Source organism: Ochlerotatus camptorhynchus, unplaced genomic scaffold, assembly GCF_037179485.1.
Source record: "Ochlerotatus camptorhynchus isolate MF236.1 unplaced genomic scaffold, CSIRO-AGI_Acam_v1.1 ptg000291l, whole genome shotgun sequence".
Classification (NCBI taxonomy): domain Eukaryota; kingdom Metazoa; phylum Arthropoda; class Insecta; order Diptera; family Culicidae; genus Ochlerotatus; species Ochlerotatus camptorhynchus.
Genome location: NW_027040780.1, coordinates 1,638,215 through 1,646,362, shown reverse-complemented (window position 1 = coordinate 1,646,362; position 8,148 = coordinate 1,638,215).

Below are 8,148 nucleotides of genomic sequence, written 5' to 3'. Positions count from 1 at the left end.
TTTATGGTGAATAGCTTTTGAATTGTCCAACGGATGTGAACTTCTGAACAGGGTTGTTTCCACTCACTTACTATAAAAAAAATGATTTCCTGAATTTCGAAATCATTAGATGTAATAATGATTTGTTGTTCTTGTTAGATACAAGAAGAGGTTGAAAGGCAAGTGATTGACTCATAAAATCTGTCAATTTCGCTACCAGAGTGCTGCAATCAGCGATCTTATGATTCGTGAGCGTTCACTCAGAGTGAGCGCTCGCGAGTCGTAAAATCGCTGATTGTGACTATCTGAAAGCAATTTGACAGGTTTCATGTGTCAAACACTTGCCTTTCAACCTCTTCTTGTATCTAACAAGTACAAAATATGATTATAACATCTAATGATTACAAAATTCTGAAAATCATGTTTTTATAGCAAGAGAGTGGAAGCATGCCTGCTTCTGAATATCATCCAAAAGCGGGAACAGTGTTCAGTTAGTACTCATGCACTCCACAGAATCTTATAAAACGAGCTCTACTCAGTCTCTTGAAATGAAAGACAGCACTAAACCACGAAAGCTAGAGGTATGCGATCCAATTAAGAAGTTTACACAATTCATGAAACATTTCATTCAAAACACACTGATGATAGTCTGGTAGTATATTTCAAATCCACAGTTGATCTATCCAAAAATTCATGGAACCCATTTAGTGTCTTCACCAAATTCCCTACAACACTGCAACTTCAACAACTACAAAATTTCCCCCTGCGTTCGCAAACCCGCCTTCTGATGATTCAAGACGCTCAAAATCTTACAGGCTGCTCCCAGAGGTTTACTTATATTCCGAACCGTACGCTCAGCAAGTCGATGGTTTAATTTGCTTGCAACTTCCATCCTTAGCTCTGCCAAAAGAAGTGCATATTTAAGGTGATTCCTTGTAGAGTCCACCAATGGCCGCCACGTAGGCTATACATGCAATTCCACTTTGAATTTTCAATTACACAAATCTCGGAAATCAGTGCCCCATTTCCTTTGAAATTACTACTTCATGTATGCTGCAGTGCAGTAAACGTAGAGTAACAATTTAAATGTTGCACGTGTCGTAGAAGCTGATATGTGTGCACTTAAAGTTTCGAAGTGGTTACGAGAGTAAGGATGTCACAGCGAATCACCTTAAGATGTGCGTGAAATATTCCGTATACACTGCGAAGGCCTCGTTACCCATTACACTAATACAGAACTGCGTCAGTGACTCGGTCCGCAGGTTCGCTTCGACACGGAATCAAATTGCTGCTGACCGGGCATCTCAATGAAGAAATAGTTAGTGAACTGCAAATTCACCTACATTGTATCTGTTAGCATTTGGTACCTGTCCTGGAGGTTATCCAATGCATGAAGACAATATTTGTACTATCGTGGTAGGTGACTCTTCCCTCCAGTTCACTCGGCTAAAAAGGAAACATTTAAGATCTGTTACATTGATGATGAGAAAGAGGTAGAAAATGGCTTGACTGACACTCATGAACAGAGGCAATACAGTGTTACCAGTAACTTTATGGATCATGAAAAATTAGACGTGGTTTTGTCACACTGTGTTGAGTGATCAACTCCTTGGATTTAGTAAAAAAAATACGTAGTTCCGTGAAAATGTCGTGACCTGCTAAGGATTTTCAAATTATTCCCACAAGTTCCAGAAACAATCACCGTAGGTAAATTGACGATGTTATTTATCTCCGTTGAATTCCATAATTTGCGATGATTAAATTTCTTGAAAATTTAAAGTCGATCAAAGCTTTTATGTACAATACTTGTTTTTTTAAATATGTAATGATTTTTTTTTTAATTTCTAATAAAAAATGTTGTTGACAGTTAAGAAATGATTTTGGCTACAATGGTTTTCTATACAAACTTAGGTTTCCGTGGTAAACATATTTTTTCCAGCAAACAGCAATTCAAAACAAATGATTCCTGATCTTTTATATGGTGAATTCATTAAAAATCCATGAAAGTTAATTAATTAAATGGTAAAAGGTACATTGGTCGAAAGACCTATGCGTTACATTGATTGACATTTGAATGCATAAGCACTTAAAATTGTCAATTTTTAATTTAACGCTGTGTGCCCTTTTTACCCCCACTTCCCTAACATTAATATTTCAGCGAGAGTTAGAATAAAAATAAGAGCGAATTAATGTTTAAAAACTGAAAATTTTAGTGAAATCTGCAGACTGACAAAATTGGGAAAAATGCTGAATAAATTGGGGGTAGACAAAATCGGGAGCTGAGAAAATCGAAACATAGTTGTGAAGGGCGATGAAAAGACTCCACAAAGAATACCAAGATCCAAAAATTCGTCGATGGGCTGTGTTGATTCTTAGATATAACTGCAAACATTTCAAGAGACGATGATCACGGTATATACTACTAGATATCTACTCAACAAACATAAAGTTTAAAGCAAAAACACTAAAACGAGCAGGTTGAACACCTTTGTATTGATAATTATGTGTAAGCCAGCGAACTCCATGAAGTGCTCACACAAAAAAAAGCATGCATTGATAGTTCTTACGAGTTTCCACCTAGTTTTAAATTCTAATAAAGAGTTGAAAAATTGCGTACTGAACCGAACATGCCACCGTTTATAAACGTGAATGAATGGGAATTGTGAAAAGCGCACTTTCCACTCGCTACTTACATGCATCATGATCACGGCAGAACCCTATCCATGTCACACAAGCCACACTGGTACCCGAATTGGGACACTGCTCACGAACTTGCCATTCACTAGATTCAGCTTCAAACTATTTTTTCCTGTCGCACTCGGTGGCACTTCGATCACATGCTACACGTGAGCATAATTTGCATACAACAATGATTTTTCCTTTCTTTTTCACCCACCCACTCCGGCACTCGTTCACAACCTAGAACCAACGACCGACGGGTAGAATTTTTCCCTACTCACACTTTTTCACCAACTAGCCAACTTTCAGCAGTGGAGACACCTTTACGAGCTGTAGAACGTTGAATCAGCCAGTAAATATCTCGCTTCGTACAACGAATGAACCCTAAACTGCGTTTTCCCCGGATCTTTCACCTCGGGAGTAACTTTTCCGTCGAGATTCAGAGGTTTTCCTCCCGCCTTCAACAAAGCACCAACATCAATCAAACATTTACACACGTTCTCTGCTCATTCACCAACCTTTAACTTCTCCGAGTGCAAGCGTATTCTTCTTTACCATGCACTAAACAGCACCAACACACATCAAACGTCGATCGGTAGACGACTGTAGGTGATATTTGTATCAGGAAGTGGAGCAGTAGCAAAACACAACACTTTTCCCTTGCCTTTCATTCGGAAAAAAATACCTGCAGTGCAAAAGTTTCCACCTCCCCCTGCTCAAGCTCTCAGCATGACTCAAGCCCTCGTCATCCCAATTGAGAACTTCACCAACGCAAACTAGAATATTCTTTCTATTGAAGGCTTTTTTAGCAAACAAGTTCACTTCACACTTCGTCAGCTCAGGTCAGTGCTCAAACATCCAAAAACTACAGGAATCCTGCACCAACAAACGCACAAAGGAAGGTAGTGATTTTTCCCCCAATTCTCACACTATCTCTCCACTATCACCCAGACTTCCTAGGAGCTCCAAGCAAATACACAAGCAATCGCCCTTTGGTCGAGAAACGTCAAATTTTCACGTCCGACATCTATCGACGGTTCGAACAGACTGCGACTAGACCAATCGCTGCCGGACCCACCAGCAACAGTCACCCACACTCACACAGGGGAATGGCTTGCATGGGTCGCGAAATTGTCCCCGGCCCGGTTCGACGCGCATGTCTGCCGTATTCCCCGGAATTTGTTGGCAGCGGCTCCACTCGTGCACTCGACGAGTTAGACCCCATCCAACAACGCATACATGCGTAAACCCGGCCAGACCCCCCTCAACCTGTATGTAGTAGCACGTGGCCTTCCGATCCCAGAGATGACAACGACGACGACGCGTAAAACTTGTTTATGTTTACGTTTTCTCGCGTAGGTATGGCAGTCGCTTTGATTACGAACGGTTGTCTAAAGTGAAACGTCAGAAACACGTTGTACCCTAATACTCTTGCATTTCGATCACTATCGCAATATGTACCTATCTCTCTTACTGCATACACCACAGAGAGGCACAGTATAGCGCTGGTACAACTACTACAACTGCCGTTCGTTCAGTTGACAAAGAAGTCGAAAACATGATTTCTGAATCATAAGACGTTGGATGATGCAGCATACAGAGTTTGTGTAGGTAGGAATTATTCATTGGAAAGCTGTTAACTAAAAAGTGAAGCCAGATTGACGGCTGGTTCATGTTCGAGAAGTATCTGTATTCTCTTCTGTTATGCCACCACCTGAATAACGGAGCAGTATTTGAGTGAGGGGTTTTTACCAGAGTTAATTACCGGTCAGTGCCAGTCAGATTATCGAGGATTTCTCTGCTTACTCTTCAATTAATTAAAATTACTTTATTACTATGAAATTACTTTTATTACTCTCGATTACCGAAATTACTACGATTGCTCGAGTAATTTAAGGAATTCCTCAATTATTCAATGATAAGCAATGTTTCCAACGATGGAATTTTCAGAGAAACACGACGGCATCCATGCTCGATTAATAAAAATAAGCGGCAGAGCAAAAATTAGAAGGTTTTACTGTAAATACTGTTTTTTAATATAGCGAGACTCATCTGTTGCTTTTGTTTTGATTTGGATTTGGACATTTACGCTCGCTGATGCGAATGTCATCAAAATTGGCAAACAATTCTCGATTATAGCGCTAATTCTGCAATCGGTGTAAATATTTACATTATTTGACAAATCTCAGGTAATCATGATAGCAGCTAAGAGGAAGAGGAGACAACTGCCTTCTTTTTGTCTGTGACGTGTTCTTCTTCTCTCGCGGAAACGACTGTGCAGAAACTATTTCATTATGGGTGACGCAGTCGACTGTCAAAATACAAGAAAATAGATACCTTGTTTTAAAAATTGTCGCGTTTCTATACGTTCACCCTAACAATCAGAGAGGATAAAAAAAGGCCCCTATTTTCTCCTCTTCCTCTTAGGGCAGCAGTTGGTGTTTTTTCTACATTCAAATTGTTTTCAATAATCAAACGTCATGATTACCTGGGTTTTGTCAAATAAGGTAAATATTTCCTTTGCTTGCACCAAAGAATAGGAAAAATTCGATTTGATTCGTTGCTTAATGGATCCTATTTTTTCAGATTCTCATTTTTTTAAACATCTAAATTCGAATTTATAATTCAATGATAAAGTATACCTGAAACAACTAGAATCATAAAATTTACATAAAATAATGAGGAATCTGATAATTCCAGAGTACAAATATTTATGGAATTGCTAAAATTACTGTTTGATTATCTTTAAAATTACCAAATTATTTTCCAAGCAGAAGAACTTACTGAGATTACCCATAAATTGCGCATACTTATTTTTATTACATTCAAATTAAAAATTAATTCTTAATTCACTTATTATTTTAATAATTTGTGGTAAGTTCTGATTACCGATCGCCTTACAAGCTATATTGAAGTCCCTCGTATTTGCGGTTCTGATAATTGTCTAGGACAAAGTGTACTGAAATGAACTGAATTAAAGAGAGTTCACATAAAAAGCACTCCATACCTCTGTAAATACTGGACCTTAAATGTTGACTTCCTTGGCAAAGATGTATGTTTTTATATTTTCTACAACTTTTATTTATTTCGTCAGCCAACGTAGGCTAGTACTAAATATATACAGTTTTTTTTTTCAATAAAATTTATTTTAAAAAATGATTGAGATCAAGGCGGATATTTCCAGAAGTTATGAGTTGTTGATGCCGGTTATTGTCGTGTGTGCTGGGTGAATCACACGACTTCATATGCTGACCCACATATTTCTATTGTTGTTATTTATGATTGCCAACGTTTGTTTTACGTCGTTGAGCACGTGCTCTATGCTTTCAAATACAGCGGAGATTCGCTCGTTAGTTGGATGTTCACTAGTTGGGGCATGGCCCAACTATAAAGCACGCTTATGTCAATATTAAATGTCAAAATGAAATTGATGTTTGAACGTCATCATTTTCAAGGGATCTACAAATGTATCTCGAGAAGAATATTGCGATAATAAGTCTGTTCAAATTCAAAGGAACTTTATTGTTGAAAGAATGATTCTCAAACAAGTAAACATAACTCCAGGTCACGCTTCTTTCATTCAACATCAATCAGTTTGTTTCGCAGTGCGGAAAATTTGGTGAATTTTCAGTTGACAGATGGAAAATTTTCAAATGAACCTGTTATTCTTCCAAACTTATTTCAGACAAACCAGGAATCAATTTTGACAAAAAATTACAAATTTCTCAAATTTGACATTTCGAAAATAAATTATAATGTTCGAAAATCTCTCTGTTCTTGATCGTGTGATTTTTGAGAAGGTAATTCCTGGTATGCCAAATATAAGTCTGGTACAAAAGCAGGTTTATTTGAAAATTTTCTATCTGTCAAATTTAAGTTAAAAATTTTTACTTAAAATACACCAAATGGAACATAGCTACACAGATTTAATCCAATTGTGTTCGATTTAGTCGATCTGGTTCTATGTGATTTTAGGTATTTTAAGCATAACTATTCAAATCGACGTATCTGATTTTGTAAACAATCACTTCAATCGACAAGTTGTGACAACTGCAAGCTCACTCACAGAAACTAACAACACCAGCAATTAGGGGAAAGATTCCCCTACCTGATGATGGCGTTTGTTCATAAAAGCAGATACATCGATTTGAATAGTTACGCTTGCCATACTGAGACCGAAGAGGCAATCGAAAGTAAGGAATGATATCAATTATAGGAATTATTTTGTATATAGAGAACGCTAAGCGCGACTCTTCACTCCAACTTGGCAGCGGCCAGGGATGGAAAAACATTTACATTCATTTCGTGCATTCATTTACATTCATTTGCCTCTAACTTTTGACGTAGAACTACGTCTTTGTCGACTATACCGGGGTGCAAGTCAAAAAATATGTGTGGTGAAGGAGTGTTAGGTTTTGAACGCTTGTAACTTTGTCATTTATAGATGAAATTAAAATCCAAATACGCCAATCGATAGGATATTACATTACAAACCTGTTGAAATAAATATTTTTTTCCAATTTTTCTTTAATTAAACTTTCGAAAATGTGCAAATGATAATTTTATCACTGATTTCATGAAATAAGCCTTTTTCCCAAACCCAGTCATCATAAACGAATACCACTTGGTTGCACATCATTCTGCTTGAATCTGAAAAGATATAAATCAGCGCTGCTCTCATGCCACTGCTCATTAACGCTTCGGACGGCGTTACCCTATGTATCAAGCAGGACTAAATCAGCGGCTTAAGGTGGATCACGGCGTGACCACAATGAGGAAAAGCAAAACATGCAAACCCCCTCCCCCTTCACAACAATCTCTCGCCCCCCCCCCCCCTCTTCACAACAATTTCTCGCCCCCCCCCCTCAACAACCTCTCCTAACCCCTCCCTCTCATCGCGACCTTAACAACCCCCCCCCCCACACCAACAACCTCTCCTATCCCCCCACCAACAACCTCTCCTACCCCCCCTCAACAATAACCCGAAAGCGAGACAGACTTTGACGATTCCTTTTTTCCGGGAAATAAATTTTAAACAAACCACAATCATTAGTAAACCAAGTTTTACCAAATTTGAACAAAAAATTGCATTGAAGACATGTTTGATTACATTCAGTTGGTGAATTACACACAACTGACGGTAAAACATATCTGGTGCCTCTATATATGCAATTATATTAACATCCAAAGTCCATCCTATTTTACATATTCTGCACAAAAGAAACTTTCTGCCTCGCGGGAAATCCTATTAGGTTCTGAACCTGAAAAGATATAAAACAGCGCTGCTGTCATGCTTTTGCTCACATCCCACCAAGGTGATCATACTTTAAAATAGACCTGATAGGACTAGGAACTGTAAATAATAATTAAAATCTCAAATGTACTAAAGTTGAAAAGACGCATCTGTGTCACTTAAAAAAATCATACATGTAAACCACACAATCACAAGAAATAAAGATCATTTAAATGGCAAAAAAATGCTTTTGCTCA